The sequence below is a fragment of the Bubalus kerabau genome, chromosome 4, assembly GCF_029407905.1.
Source record: "Bubalus kerabau isolate K-KA32 ecotype Philippines breed swamp buffalo chromosome 4, PCC_UOA_SB_1v2, whole genome shotgun sequence".
Classification (NCBI taxonomy): Eukaryota; Metazoa; Chordata; class Mammalia; order Artiodactyla; family Bovidae; genus Bubalus; species Bubalus kerabau.
Window position 1 is genome coordinate 120,398,314 of NC_073627.1, and position 17,297 is coordinate 120,415,610.

The 17,297-nt window shown below is 40.3% G+C and overlaps 1 protein-coding gene across 4 annotated transcripts in view; it reads right to left on the reverse strand.

The window, feature by feature from the left end:
- Positions 1-17,297, reverse strand: part of LOC129650163 (guanine nucleotide-binding protein G(q) subunit alpha) — a 318,833-nt gene that overhangs the window by 82,527 nt on the left and 219,009 nt on the right. The gene's annotated exons all lie outside the window — the stretch shown is intronic.

Genomic DNA, 17,297 nt, shown 5'->3' on the forward strand with positions numbered 1-17,297 from the left:
ATTACAGAGAATTCTCCTGTGCCCTTATTTAATTTCCCCCAAAACATCTTATGTGACCATAGTACATTATCAAAACCAGGAATCTAACATTGATCTAATAATATTAACTAAACTACAGATGTTATTTAGATTTCATCAATTTTTACACACACACACACACACTTTTGGAGGGTATATACAACTATGAAAGTTTATTTCACATAGAGATCTGTGCCGTCACCACCACAATCAGGATACAGAATTGTTCTGCTATCAGAAAACTTCTTTGTGTTACTTATCCCAATTCTAACCCCTGGCAACCACACATATGTTCTCTATCAGTAGAATTTTGTCATTTCAAAAATGTTATGTTTTATTCTCTAAAATTACAAACATATTTGCAACTGTGAGAATCACATAACTCATAAGAAACAGGTAAATATAACTGTTCTGCATGGTATCCTCATGATTTCAAAAAGACCCTATATTCCCTTTGGCCCTGAAAGGGATGGAGCACAGATAAGATTTCAAAACATGCAACTACAAAGAATATACAGAAAGTAACTAACATGTGAATAAGATTTAAAGAAAAGGTAGAACCATTATAGACACGAAAGAGACTATATCCTCAATACCTTTATGCCCACAAACAAGACAGAGTGAGTTCTGAGACATAGAACAGGGAATGTCTGGTGTGAGGCATAACTTAGCAAGAGCAGGAATACTCAGTTGACATGACCTATCCAGGATAAAGACTTTGTCTCACCCTCTGTTATTCTTTACTACCTAAACGAGTGCCTGGCAAATAGTACTTCATGATTATTTGTGGATTGGATGGATGATTTCCTATGCTGAGAGTTAGTTTTAACATTATTCAAATATCCTTCTTACTAGTGGTGTTTCCATATCAATGATACAGTTAAATTTGAAACTGAGTAGTGAAAAAAAATACCACATTAAGTCTCTAAGATTCATGGGATCATAAAACAGTAGAGCTAGGTCTGGCTTTAACAAAGAAATAAATTAACGTCTTTTTGCAGCTGTATCAATTCTTTAAGACAAAAAAGTATTAGTCTAGAAATTTTTAATACAAAACAACTAATGAGTATTCTAGCGGCCTTACCTCAAACACATCAATGATTCTCTAGCTGGCAATTAGCTCTCTGCTGACTGATAGGAACCAGCCTGATACTTTTAATTATTACAAAAGTAGCTAGGGGACAAAAGGAGGGAGAGGCTGGGAGAATATGAGCTTGAGAGGCAGGAAAGAAGTATAAAAATGTACTGGACTCCAAATTTGAGGCAATATCTTGGCACAGTCTTGGAGGTGCCTGATGGGGTTAATGAGTCAATGTTCTGGGAGCTGGCCTGTATCTCATTCTACAGATAAACCAGCTCATCACTCCATAAATGTAAATATAACTGGTTACTCTGTATAATGGAGTATTCTGATTTACCAGGTACTAATTTGAAAAACTTGAAATGAACATACATTTTGAAATCTGCAAGATCATCATCATTTATTTAACTATCATATACAAAAATTTAATTGAGAGGAATCAGAGAACTTCCAGTTCCCATTGGCAAGCTTGTTTAGAAACAAGCTGCCCAATAAACCACTTCTACTCACTTCACCTTATCCAGAGGTCAGAACAGAAAGTGACCAAGTCTTGTACACAAGGTGTTCATGTGTTCCAGTGGGAAGAGAAATTGTGGCTTTCTGCTTCTTGAAGATGAACTCAACAGAACACGCATTGCCACTTTGTTTTTAAATGTGCATTTTGCACAGAGGGCTTCCCAGGTGGCACTAATGATAAAGAACCTGCCTGCCAACACAGGAGACATAAGAGATGTGGGTTTGATCCTTGAGTCAGGAATATCCCCTGAAGGCATGGCAAGATCCCCTGAAGGAGGGCATGGCGACCCACTCCAGTATTCTTGCCTGGAGAATCCCCATGGGCAGAGGAGCTTGGAGGACTACAGTCCATGCAGTCACAAAGAGTTGGACACGAGAGAAGTGACTTAGCATGCAGGCGCATGCACTTTGCACAGAATTGAAAGAACCAGCATATGAAGTGGGAGATTTCCTGTCACACTGCACGTGAGAACCTTGCAGGTCTCTCTTTCCAATTCAGAAGGGGAACTGAGCTCTGGAAAAACATGTTGGAGTAAGAGAGAGTCAGGATACACATCTGCGACTGAAAGCCACTGACCTGAGTTCAGAGGCTGCCCTAAAAGTACTGTCAGTGGTGTGTCTTCCTGAACCTCGGGCGCTACTGAGATAGTAGCTAAATATCTGAAGCATTCACACTTGCAAGAATATTTTCCCCCTTCATCTTTCTTTTGCTACCTTTCAATATAAGCATAGTTCAGAGAGTAACAACATCAACCTAACAATTAGCCTATACTGGGCACTTGCTGCTTGCTAGGCTCTATTCTGTCCATTCATTGCCCAGGTTTCAAAATATTTCAAGGCAAGGAAATGGTCATTAAAGATTCTCATACATTTCCAATTAGCTGGAAAGCAAACTGCACTTCTTGTCTGACATTCTTGTTGTCTTGCTTCAGTTGGATGGTGGAAAGAAAGGTCCAGTTCACTGATGTAGTCCAACAAAAGAAAAAAAAAAAAAAAAAAAAACACAAAAGGAACTGGTATCAAGGTCTGCTAGTTGCAGCATACATTATCTAGAACCGGGACCAAGTCAAACAAAATTCAACCTAGAACACCCCAAAACAAGACTAGAAAACCAGAACAACAACAAACCCTCCAACCAAACAAAAGACATATGAACTCTCTTCTCCTACAGGAAGATCTGGGTGGCTCAGAAGCTACACCAGGACTGAAGACCTGTTGCAGATAATTGGAGGAACTGGCAAAACGTGCCTAGATGAGCATCTTTCACTGCCAAAGAGAGGCCAATGTGGACAGCTTCTACCTGCATTAGCCTCAATCCCATGTGGCCCTCTCATCCCGGGCTTCAGGACTTGGGAGGGACTCACAGCGCCTCCTGCATTTCACATTTGCTTAGGGAAAAAAGCCACTCTATTCCTTTAGAAATGGAATTCTAGCACGATAAGACTAGTGCATGCTCATTTGTTGATTCTCGTCTCATTCTGAGAAGAGGTAACAATGGAATAATCTCTTAACTGAATTGTACTTTCCACTGAAGCACCTCCTATTTGGGGGGAAAATTTTGGTGGAATATGGGAGGGATGGGTTCATGCTGGATTATTCCATTCATTTAACCTGTAACAGAGAAACACTGAGGTCTGGACAAACCTATATTGCAGAGTAAATTCGGAGAGTTAATTATAGCTATAATTTGTTTTGTAGGAATGATTTTGAGTGGCTGCTGAGGTCATTCTTGGGGTGTTGCTATGGTGACAGGTACAAGGTACATTTCCAAGGCAATGTGTATGTAACAAGTGGCTGGTAGTAGCTCTTTCCTGATGTCAGAGAGAGAAAACTCCATGGTTCACATGGGGCTTATTTAACTGTCTAGGAGTGAACACTTATTTAGGATTGTGCTAGAAAATGGGACATTTAATCGATTAAACTCATTTTACTCCAATCCATTCATGGGGATTTAATCACTTGTCATTGCTTTGAGACACTTAATAATTGAAAACTTCATAACTGCTTTAAAAAAAAAAAAAAAAACTCAACATTTTCCCCACAGATGATTGCCCATTTAGGGTTCTCAAACTCCATGGAGTCAGGGACCATGACTCCCTTTGTCTGTGGCTGGTCAGCAATACTCCACCAAGGGACTGGAACATTGCAGTTGCTCAACATGTGACCCAAATTAAAACTATTTTATAGAAAACACTGTAGTGGTTAGAAAGGTAGGTTATACCTTCTAGGAGAAAACAAAAGAGGATGGGGGTTGTTAGGTACCCATCTTCATGTAACTACCTCTCTGGGTTATTACGGGCCTGCATTGTGCAAGAACCAAATTCTGAATTAACATGCCTCTGATGAATGTAAAGACAACACAGAAAGGAAAGGCAGCATCCATTTAACTTCATTGAGTTGATGTGCTTCCTGATATTCTTTTTGGGCCTGGCCACTGAATGATATAATTGGTATATCTGTTTTATGCCTATCAGTATCAAGCTTTCAGGCCCTGGAATTCACTCTAATCCAGGGCAGACAGAGGGAGTGGTCCCTTCTTAACAGATGATTGTGACACAATATCTTTAATGGAAGAAACAGGCTTCTGATAGTTTTCAGTGAAAAGCAAGACAACAAAGAGACTCGTGTTTGTAAAAGTTCCATGGTTCCTTTCCTACCATGAAAAAATGCAAGGTCATTCTGAAATTCAACAACTATCTTGATGGGAGCTGAGGAAATGAAGGTCCCCAGGATATGATTCCTGCCTAAAAGGAGTTTACCAACTTGTGGGAAGAAAAGGGTTATATGAAGAGGAGGAACAGGGAAGTTTATCAGGAAAGGAAAGAATGTGTATATTGGAAAGAGTCATTTTCTGGGAAACTTTTTGATCTGTCTCTAATCCTTGGGGATTATCCACGAAACATCCTTCTCTTGCATGACTGATTTATATGAAAGACTTAAGAAAATGATGCCCATTTGTTTATAATTATACTTTGTAATTGCTAAATTCCTTTTACACTTAACTTCAGGATCCCATCTCTGGTTGCAGAACAATAATAAATTCATAAACAGGATATAATCCATTACTTTAAATGATTAAAAATATACGGGATAAACTTGAATGTCACTAAAATAATATGCTCCAAATTAAATATGGTATCTCTCTTCTGAATATTTTTAAAAGAGATTCCTTATTTTTTGACAAATTTGTCAGTAACAGTTTTGAAAATGTTCGTTGCTCAGTCATGTCCGACTCTTTGAGACCCCATTGACTGCAAACTGTCAGGGCCCTCTGTCCATGGGATTCTCTAGGCAGGAATACTGTTTTGAGTTGACCTTCAAATTTAATTTATGCTCCAATCTGACATGTAATGAGAACTTTTTTAAAGTAAAAAGAAAAAGCCCTACTCTACTACCTATGACTAGAAGGATAATTGAAATCTAAGCCAAGAATAGCATAGAAATTAGAAATTCAAGTGGTTTTTTTTTTTTTTTTTTAAGGGAAAGAAACATGAATAAAATTTTGAGATGACTCAGTGAGTAAACTGTACCATATTACAGCCGGGGTTAAAAAAGTTAACACAAGTATTAGGCATACAAGCCTTATCAGTTATACCAAAAGGGGGAAGGAACCTGTGGGTGGGAAGTAGAAAAAGAAATCTCTGACACTGGGTCTAAATCCAACCAAACACAGTAAGATAACTGAATATCGCACCTTGGAGCATTTAATGTAACAACACTATGGCCCATGTATTGGGGTTCTTTAACTCCTATGTAAGAGCCTCCTACCAACGCTGTATTAATAAGAGATTTGCAGTTCAAGTCAGATATTAAGATGAAGCCCTGGCACAGAAAATGATTCTGGGTAGAATTTTACATTTTTAATTATTGAAAAGAAGGTTAGAAAAACTAGGTCGACTTCATTAAAAAATAAAAAAACTAAGACCTCATTGTAAGAGGAACAGTTTCAGGGTACTTGAAAGCTGGATCATGCCTGAGATCTTGTCTGACACTGTCTAAAGCAGGGAAGCTAAGAAACTAGAAACACACAGTCACTGTGCAGTTGCAATGTGATTACAGGATTCAAAGGAAAACAGTAAAAGAAACTGTCAAAGTGAACTTTTTTTTTAAAAAAAAAGAAAGGAACCATTCTGCAAAACTGCCATCCTGAGGGGATGGTCAAGCACAGGTTTTGGTGCCAAGACCCACCTATGTGCCCCCTTCTCCTTTGGTAGATCCTGCTGTTCAGAAGAGCCTGGCTGGTAATCTGGTTAGGTGGCTTAGCTGCACAGGATTTCTGATTACTCATTACACAAACACTTTTATCTTCTCAAGAGCTCAACTTTCCTTTTTCCTCTTTAACATCTGGTATACCATGATCAGAGTTCAAGGAGGTACAGCAGAGGATTTGTTCATAAGAAATTATTTGTTTTAAATACAAAATTCCAGATTTAAAACAAGATCACCTAGTGGTAGCAGGGGGCTACGATCTCACAGTTTATGAACGCTACTTAAGGGAAAATATTCTGTGGGATAAAACAGGAAAGACCATGTATTTCAATCTTTCTTTGCCAAAAAACTAAACCAACTCAGAAAATCAGATTTTTTTGAAAGTAAATTAAATAGCTCATAAAAAGATACTATATCACTACATTTATAAACAGTTTCAGAATGTTATATATGGATAGTTGATCTCAATGTCAACCATAAAGAGACTGACTACTGGTGTCAAGTGGGGAAGGAGCTGGCAGCTATATGTGATTCAGGCAGGCTCTAGGACCAGGCCTAGGTCAGAGCAAAAGATTCCTAACTAAGTCTGTTGCTCAAACAAATTGACCTTGTAATTAAAAGAGCAAGAAAACAAACAACAATGGTGGGGGAAGGAATAAATCAGGAGCTTGGAATAAATATACAGACACAACTATATATAAAATAGATGACCAGCAAGGACCTACTCTATAGCACAGGGGACTCTACTTAAGGTTCTACGATAAGCTATGTGAGAAAAGAATCTGAAAAAGAATGAATGTATGTACATGTATAACTGAATCAATTTGCTGTGTACTGAAACTAACACTGTAAATCAACTATGTGGTGTGCTGGTGGTTTAGTTACTAAGCTGGGTCTGACTCTGGGGACCCCATGGACTGTGGCCCACCAGGCTCCTCTGTCCATGGTATTTCCCAGGCAAGAATACTGGAGTGGGTTGACATTTCCTTCTCCAGGGGATCTTCCTGACCCAGGGATTGAACATGCATCATCTGCATTGCAGGCGGATTCTTTACCACGGAGCTACCATGGAGTCCCAAATCAACTATACAACAACAACACAATCAACAGAAGAGAGAGTGAAAGAGAGATACAGAAAGAGAAGAGGACGGGGAAAGAGGCCTTTTCAATTTGCCTGTTTGGCTTTCTTAATTTATTCATCTTTTATATGACAATTTTCAAAGCTGTTGACTAATTATGACACAATTTTTTTTTTAATTTTATTTTATTTTTAAACTTTACATAACTGTATTAGATTTGCCAAATATCAAAATGAATCCGCCACAGGTTTACATGTGTTCCCCATCCTGAACCCTCCTCCCTCCTCCCTCCCCATTCCATCCCTCTGGGTCGTCCCAGTGCACCAGCCCCAAGCATCCAGTATCGTGCATCGAACCTGGACTGGCAACTCATTTCATACATGATATTTTACATGTTTCAATGCCATTCTCCCAAATCTTCCCACCCTCTCCCTCTCCCACAGAGTCCATAAGACTGTTCTATACATCAGTGTCTCTTTTGCTGTATGACACAATTTTTATACTTCTAAGATGTATCAAGCATCAGAAGGCTACTTTTTATTCTAGTCTGCCTCTCTTGAACTGTAATGACAGTGCTTAATTCATTTTTCAGTTAATTTACACATATTTATTGAAAATCTGTTCTTTGTCAAATTCAAATCACTGTGTGTGTTGGAGGACTGGGGCTCGCACAGGGAGCTGGTAAAAAATACTTATATGTGTGTGTATATATATGTGTGTATATGTATGTATATATATGTGTATATATATGTATATATATATATATACACACACACACATACTTATATGTGTGTGTGTATATATATATATACACACACATATTCTTTGCCTGTAGGGACATCAGGTTACCTGGGAAGTAAAGACAGCACAGATGAATCAATTAAGAAATAATTAAGTGCCAAATTGTGAGGTGCTAACTATGAATGCATTAAGAAGGGAGAGATGATTATGAACTGGTCACTGGAGAATTGCATAGAAAAGTGGAGGATGAGTTACACGGTGCAGACCTAAGGGGACTAGAACAGGCTAAAGAGGAAAGAGAAGAGAGATGGGAAGAAATCAGCAGACACATAAATTACTTACTCTTTTATCATTCAATAACTTTCCCTGAAAGCCTATATTGAAGGCTAGGCACTGTGCACAGCCCTGGGTGGGAGCCACAAAGAAAAAAAAAAGATGTGAATCTTGTCCTCAAGGAGCTTGTGTTCTAGCAATAGAGATGAACATGCCAGCTAACAGCCATCTTACAGTGCAGATAAGATGTGGCTCATAAGAGAGCTTCCAGTGATGGTAGACAGAGATGGCCATGAGCAAAAGGTTGTTGACTAAAGCGGGTCTCTCATGGTCATGTCTCCGTAACTTGGATACTGGTTCTGTAGAATCAAAACTTTCATTTTAACAAGGATGTCTGGGTTTGAGGAGCTGGTCATATTAAGCTAGTTAAACTAATTATAGATCAAAATTCTTTAAATCAAGAAGCCCTTGTGCTCATGAAGAAGAACATCAGGGTAAGCCCATCAGAGTTCAAAGAGGGCTTGGCAGGTGAGGACTCAAAATAAAGGAACGGGCCAGATGGAGAAAGCAACGGTCCTGGGCTCCCCTGAGACTGGACATGGGGTTACCTCCCAGTCAGGCACATGTTATGTTAGGCCCCTTTCAGAAGCAGGTCAGCCCTACCTTTGGTTACACTGACTGTTAAATCACATCACACCCTCCTAAACCAGCTGTACCAGGTACCACATGGAGCCAAAGCCAAGACACATGAGACACAATCCTTGTTCTCAAAGCCAAATCTACTCAGTCAACATTTCTGGTCATTTATTCCATCATTAGTACTGGACATCCTTTGCATGGTATTTAGAGGTAGTGCCAGGGAATACAATCTAGCGCTCTCTGAAGCTCACTTCCTATCTGAGGTTTTGTTGGGCAAAGCAAGTTTACTGATGGAGTACTGCTGAAGGACAGCAGGCCATCCTTTCTCCGTTCTCAAAAACGAATCTCCAGGTTGATTTTGAGCATCCCAGGCATAAGCTAGGGTCTCTCTACATGGCAGAAATGGAAAAAGAATATTAGCTGCCTTTTAATATTCAGTCTTCTTCCATGGAGGAAGAAGTTGCAACTTTTTTCTTTTCTTTTGTGGGGTTGGGATTGGGGCTGAAATAAGATAGTAAGTATTTTAGGCTCTGTGTGCCATTCAGCTTCTGTTGCAATGATTCAGACTCTGCCACTGGGCACAAAACGAGCTTTGGACAATACATAAACAAATGGGCTTGGCGATGTTCTAATAAAACTTAATTTAGAAAGACAGGCAGCAGGCAGAGTTTGGCCTACAGGTTTTCCAATCCTGTTCTGTAGTAACAGCGCCCCTGTTTTCATCTGGGTACCATGTCACCCTGAGTGGATTGTGGTAAGGGCTATAAAGAAGAGGTCAAGCAACTGAACGTGCAAACACTCTGCCAAAACACGAGCAAGCAGCAAAGTGAGAGAGTGAAGCGTGTCTCCCGTGTCCAGTCTACTCTTCAAGCAGAGTGAATGAATGATCAGCAGGTATCGAGGTAAGCCCTTTCCCTATCACATCTCTGTAATAAAGGTTAGAAAGAAGTTAGTCTTATCTAAGTCTTACCATCTCCAGCAGCTCCATGCATTTTGAAAAAGCAATACTAGAGACCAAGTCTTAGAATCTGATGGATTCTTCACTGTGGAAGACAAATTACAGGATGCGTGCATGCTCAGTTGTGTCCAACTCTTTGAGATTCCATGGACTGTGTAGCCCGCCATGCTCCTCTGTCCATGGGATTCTCCAGGCAAGAATACTGGAGTGGGTTACCATTTCCTCCTCCAGGGGATCTTCCCAACCCAGGGATCAAACCAGAGTCTCCTATATTTCCTGCATTGGCAGGCAGATTCTTTACCATTGAGCCAACTGAGAGCCCAAATTACAGGGTATATTTTGTTTCATTCTTGTGAAAGGTTATTAGGAGATATGGCTCATTAGATAAAAGAAAACAAAAATAGAAGTAAATATGTCACTCAGGTGAAAAAAGGTCCATTCCATGTTATTACTGTCACTCTTTGGGGGGAAAAAAAAAGCAAACATATTCAAGATCAATTATCCTCTTCTCAGCTCAAAATAGCATTTTGAGTAATTTAACTATGTAGAGAATAATCTCTCTGCCTATACATTTCCAGGTAAATTTGGGGAGGAGTGCCAGGTTTTCACTTGACTGCATAGGATAATGGTTTCTCAGATAACTGCAATCTACTGTTACAGAATCAAAGGATTTCAGAATTTACAAGGGAGTTTAGAGATTACAGAGCACATACCACTATCGGAGGAAAATGAAACTTACAGAGCCAAAGTCCCACAGGTGAGGAGAGGCAGATGTACTTCCACTAAATGCTAGACTTTGACTCAATGGTCTCACCATATGATGTCTCATCTGCCTCTAAAAGCCTGCAGTAGGCTTACATTTCTTTTTAACCATCAGAAAAAGAGTAAAGTTATAATGGCTCCAAGAGTCAGAGCCTACACACTCTTGGGTTCAAGTGTTTGGCACATGAGTCAATTAACAAGGTACTTCCTCAAGGATTCAGCCTGAAATCAGGTAGATATGCTAATCTACCTCCAAACACTCATTTTGCACTTAAAATCCAACATTCGAATTCCTTGTGCATTTTTAAATTAAAAATTTAAACATGAAGTTAGAAGTAAACTCCAAACCTGACTTATGCTCAAAAGTCAATTATTATGTACTTTGGATTTATGGGCTGTGAAACATGTGGAAATTTCAAAAAGGTTTCTGATTTACTGACAACCTTGGAGGGCACTTCAGGAAAGCAAGATTAGGGATTACTTGGTCCCTTATGGTCAACATACGGTGTAGAGTCCATGGGGTCACAAAGAGTCAGACACGACTGAGTGACTTTCACTTCCACTTCACAGCGAACATGGACAGAGCAGCCTTTTGCCAAGCGCCTGCAGTGTGAAGACTTCACACTGCATGACAAGTTGATTGAGATTCGTGTTCTCTAGCTAATGTCGGGGGCTTTTGGTACTGTAGGCAGTGAACTCATTTGACCTGATGTCTCACTATATTAAGGCAGGTGGTGAACCACAGCAAAAAAAGGGGGGAAAAAAGTAAACCTACAGCCATCTGTTTATTGTGCTCTTTACCTAAAGATAGTCAGAGTCCTCAGACTTTTTTTAAAAAAATCAATAACAAAAAAGGTAATAAGGGAATCCACAAAACTCTCCTGCATCTTAGAATGCTTTTTTAGTCTTTCATTAAATAGAACTGGAGGAAATGCTAAATGAAAGCCAACTGCAAGTTTTTCCTAAACTGCTCATCTAGAATTTCCCATCTCTTTGCTTCTACCAGTATTGCCTGTCCTTTGAGCCATCTGATTGTTTTATTATGATCAGCAAGTTGGCTAATCAAAGTAGAAAAAGGAAAGCTCAAATTATTTTAGTGTTTTTATGGCTCTAGTTTGACTCCAGTAAAAAGTTATTGGATGAAATATGGGAAAAAAAGGTTAAAACTCTAGACTAAAATAAAGAAACAGTATTTCTCAATTATTTGTGACTTATATCTTCCATGTTGTATGAACAACTGATATATTGTTAAACATATTTAGGTAAAGAGCTTCCCAGGTGGCACAGTTAAATTTTCTGGATGATAATCATAACCCTTGTGGGTGTATTTCCCAGGAAATTCTACTTAATTTTCCCATTGATCTTACACATATAGAACTACATACAGGCAACAATATAGTGCTCATACTCAGTCATGCCTGACTCCTTGCAACCCCAAGGACTGTAGACTGCCAGGTTCCCCTGTCCATGGAATTTTCCAGGCAAGAATATTGGAGTGGGTTACCATTTCCTACTCCAGGGGATCTTCTCGACCCAGGGACTAAACGCATGTTTCTGGCATCTCCTGCATCGACAGGCAGGTTCATTACCATTGTACCACCTGGCACTGCAATAACATTATGAAGATTAATAAATTATTTGCATCTTTCATGGTGAGTGATTTTAAACTCATAGGTATTTATCTACTGGCTTCCCTGGTGCCTCAGTGGTAAAGAATCTTCCTGCCAATGCAGGAGACATGGGTTTGATTCCTGGGTGGGATCCCTGGAGAAGGAAATGGCAACCCACTCCAGTATTCTTTCCTGGGAAATCCCATGGACAGAGAACCCTGGTGGGCTACAGTCCACCAGGGGTTGCAAAAGAGTTGGACATGAATCAGGGACTAAGCAAACAAAAAATTTATCTATTAGTCCATCATTAATATACCTGTCAATTATCAATCAATCAATCTCTTATTCATTCCTTCAACTCTCTATCTATCCATCCAACTCTCTATCTATCCTCCTTTGTGAGGGCAGGTTTCAGTGATTAAAAACTTGGGCTCCGGAGGCAGCAAATCTGACTTTAGTTCTTACTTCTATCACTTACTAATTGTGTGACCTTGAACAAGTTACTCAGCCCCTCTGAGACCCTATGTTCTCCTCTGTTTCATGGAGATAATAAGAAATATCTACAGCTTTGCATGTAAACAACTGCACAGAATCTAACACATAGAAGTATTCAGCAAATAAAAAAAAGAAAGTGTTCAAGCTCTTTTGGTAATAGCTTTTCAAGGATGCCAGACCTTCAAAAATGGCAGGAAAAAAGAGACTTAAATGCCTGTAGCTCTGGCACATCATAGTTCATTTATAACAGCCAAAGACAGATAGTGCCTACATCATGGTCACTGAAACTGTGGAAATTATCTAAGTGTGATTTCAAGGAACAATCATTTGCAAAGGCCAAACGTGAGCACCCAATGTTAAGCACTATGGGCAGAGGGGAGAGACACTTCAGTAAATATGATAACAGATACAAAAGAGATTTGTACAAGTATTAAGATACAGGGCAGGGCTTCCCAGATGGCTCAGTGGCAAAGAATCTGCCTGCCAATGGAGGAGCATTGGCTCAATCCCTGGTCTGGGAGGACCCTACATGCCACAGAGCAACTGAGCCCGTGTGTCACAACTATTGAGCCTGAGCTCCAGAGCCTGGGAACTGCAACTTCTGAAGCCTGTGTGCCCGAGAGCCCACGCTTGGCAACAAGAGAAACCACCACAATGAGGAGCCTATGCACCACAACTAGAGGGACATCTCTGCTTGCTGCAACTAAAAAAAGCCCACGAAGCAACGAAGAGCCAGCACAGCCATTAAAAAAAAAAGATACATGGCAGACTGACACATCACCTCTGGTATTGGGCAAGACTTTCAGAGGCTGTGACTCCTGGATTGGGTCTTGAAGGATAAATAGGAGTTCACCAGAGAGAAAAGAAGGAGAGAGGCATGCTTGGGCTCTGTTCTCAGTATTCCTGGCAAGTGGCCTGCCCTGACTCTCACAACCAGCAGGTTTCTGGAGAAAACTGCTGTTAAGCTGCAAACTTTAAGCAGATATGCATGGCAGGCACCAATTCTCACACTGCTAGAGATCAGATATTAATATCTACATGTTCCCCAAATCTAAACTGAAGAGCCGCAAGAGAGACGGTCAGTACTCAGGAAGGCTGGTCTTAAATTCTGTAAGGTGGTGATACTGTCTAAGAAATTAGATCCAGAATATCAACAAAGTTTTAAAATTTTTATCATAAAGATAGAGCAACATAGAAGCCCCCACATGAAGCAAAGATGCAGGATAAAATACTAAAGATATATCAGTGGAAAGTACACAAAAGTCAGAAAGGAAACGGTTAACAACTATCTCGAATTCAGAGAAAGGAATTGTGTTGAGTCAGCCTGTGAAAATGAATTCAGTATTGGGAATGAGTGATGCTCCAGACAGGTGAGCTACAGCCTCATCAGCACTATTCCCGAACTTCAGGGGACCTTCCCTGGACCACAATGGAATGACATGTGGAATATACAAGCAAATGGGGGAATCCAAAGAGCCATTGGTCTTCTCTGTGTGCTGGGAGGGTTTTCCTGGCTAAGAAAAGGAAAGTGCCCAGGACTAAGATGGGGAAGAATAAAGACACTCCAATACTTCGCCTCCTGGCACAATGGAATTAAAGGCAGGCCAGCTAGGTATCTTGGGCACTGAGCTATAATACAAAGAGTGCCAAAATATCCTATGAAGATAACAGAAACATGGGGCCAGCTAACTCAGGTTTCCACACACAATTTCCATAATTGGCAGGAAGTGATTGGTTCTAATCCCTGAAAGTAAACAAGAGTCTTCTAGAGAAAACAAAGGGGAAAATGAAACCTCCCTAGGTTTCATTTAGCTAAGATGATCAAATATTCCTGCTTGACTAGGAGATTTCCAGTTTACACCTGCTATTTCACTATAATTATTAATAGTAACCCTTTCCTTCACAAAATGTCCTGATTTTGATGATAAATTATACAGTCACCAGCTATTTAGTCTATGTCACAAATTACTGTAACAAAAAGATTGAAACATATACTTTTTGGCAGAAAATGTATTTCAGGATAATCAAATAGCATCAAGAGAAGAAAACCTTGTACTTCACAGAAGAATGCCAACGTAGACCAACCGATAAAATTTGGAATTCTTATATCAGACAAGACTTAATGATGAGAATTAAAACATCAGGTGAAGAGTCTATGGGGAACTGGAGACTACACAATGACAAAGTCACACCACACAGATTGTTTTTGGTGGCAGGAGGAAAAAAATACAGGTTGATCACAGAGGCTGTCAGTGCCCAAACACTGTGATGAAACTTAACTTACCAGTGACAGATAAACCAGTGCACGAGATCACTTAGAGTGTGTTCTGCTCACTGGTGAACCTTAACTTACCAATGATAAGTAAACCAGTGCAGGAGATCACTTAGAGTATGTTCTACTCATTGGTGAACATTAACTTACCAATGACGTGTAAACCAGTGCAAAAAATCTTGTGTGTTCTACTCACAGTGTTTAACTGGAATCTAACCAAGCCTTTAAATGTGACTGAATTTCAGTTTGTAGAAAATCCAAGAGGCAGCGGAGAAAGTTAAATCATGCAATGAGGCGGCAGTCAGACCCAATCCAGGCCAGTCTTTTTGACATGCCAGTGAAACGCAAAACAGGCTTCTGCTAGATTAAGAGACTTAAGGGACATAAAAACCAAATGCAGCGTGTTGTCCTAAAATCAACTGACTCTACAGAACATTTTGGAAGAATTTGGGAAATATGAAAATGAACTGGATATAGAATGATAAAAAGGACTGATGATTAGTTTTTAGGTATAATATGGTATTACTTATTATGTAAGAAAATGTCCATTTTTTTTAAAGATGCACACTGAAATGTGGATATAGGGACATGTTGTTACAATGTACTTTATTACTTTTGCATAAATATATGCAAAATGAAATAGGTGTATGTGCATACATACATATATCCACATGTTTAGAAAATAGAGTTCTCCCTATCCCCACCAAGGGAAACTAGAACTGTTTAAACAGTCATCATTTGCAAGGATTGATATCAGCCCATCCCAGGTGCTCCCACATCTTGAGCTCTAACATGAGGGATGTGCCTACAGAGTGAGCATGTTTTTATGGCAGATGCAGCCCATGTGACCGAGGTCTAAGATGGTGGCTTTCCCCAGCATCACAGTGCTAACATGGGCCTGGAGTAACTGTTGCGGATAACTCTTAGCCTTAAAGCAAATCATGGGGTACCTGTCTAGGAATCCACAAATCTGAGCTGAAGTAATGTCACCAGACATGTGGTGGAGCTTTGTCTCAAGAATACAGCTGCAGCAGCTGACCCAGGTGTCCTCAGGGCAAACAGGAATCTCTTAGAGAGCCTATTTGAGGAGCAGGAGGCAAATCGTTTCCTAACGGGAAGCCCTAACTTGGTAAGCACATCATTATCAGACACTGGTGCTCTGATGCCCTAGTCATAGGACTTCTCTGTAGGGAGAAGAGATCTGGGGGACAGGTAGAGACTAGAACAGGTGAGGAGGAGGAGAGACCAGGATTTACGCTAAAGTAAAAAGAAAGGGATTTAGAAATGATGGGAGGCAAGAGGATTTCTTGGTGAATGTAACTTTTTAATGGAGGAGTTCTTCATTGGTAGGGGCCAGGAGAGGCATCACTGTAGTGAATCGAGAAGTGGAGGAGTTAAAGGAGGACCAGAGCTGAGGGTGGATGAGGAAACCAGCAGACAGGGGAAGGCACAGTGAGCAGGGACAAGGACAAGGGGTAAAACACAGCAGCAACGTGGGGAGATGGATGAGAGCCGAAATGGCAAAGGAAACAGAAGGACAGAGGGGGCAGCATGGAAAAGGAAGACAGCTGGTCAAAGGTTGAGGGGGCAGAATTTGGAACAAAAAAGAGCTAAATGCATCTTCTCATCTCTGTACTTACAGAAACTTACACAGTTGGAACTCGGGGAGGGGAGAGGAGAGAGGGAGAGAGGAAGGGGGCGGGGCGAAGGAAGGCAAGCAGACACAGAAGAGGAAGACAGGCAGCGTGCAAGGAGGACAAAGGAAGCCAGGAATGAGGAAGCACGCATTTCAGAGACATACAGGGTGGGTACTGGCTTAAACATGACAGACACGGTCTCCTGAGCATTTCATGTCACTTTTCAGAATGACGTAATTCAGATTTACCTTGGGAATCCAAGTACTGTTTTGGCCAGGCAATATTTCTGTGGCTGACCTGAATCATAACTTATCTTAAACAAAGGCCTAGAACTAGGGTAAAAGCGTGATCTACTTTACCGCAAAAACAGAGCCCAACTGCTCTTGGATCTTCCCTGCACAGTTAAGTGATATCAATCTGCACGTAGGGCTCCTTATTTCCCCTATAGTCCGGCCCTCATTCAGAGGGTCATTTCAACATACAAACTGGCCTAAGGCTGCTGAATACTTTCCACCCTTTCTTCTGTCTGCCCAGAACCAATAGAAGAGGCAAATGCTGGGTTAATATAATGGAGACAGAAATCTGAAAAAAACACTAAAAAAAACACAAAATTCCATTTTTCAGGCGCCTGATTATCTACATTGCTGACCACATTGATTACATTTATCCAATGATTGCCAAATCTTTACTTTTCTTTTTATTAGGCAAGATTTAATCTAGAGAATTAACAAATCTCTCTAGGATGCAAATCCCTCCTAGGACACATGATTGTGATCGACAGCTCACAAAATAATTCTGGAATGCATGCAAAATTAGACTCACACACAATTTCCATGCAAAAGCAAACCTATCCATCAACAAAACAGTGGGTCCCAGAAAGCAGTCAAGGTCCTGTGTCTGGAAACCAGGAAGTCTGATGTTTGAGAAGCCATAATTAAGTGTATTTATTAGAGGTTCTTCTGTGTAGGTGCTTTCCAACACATGAATAAGATCAGAAACTTGCATTA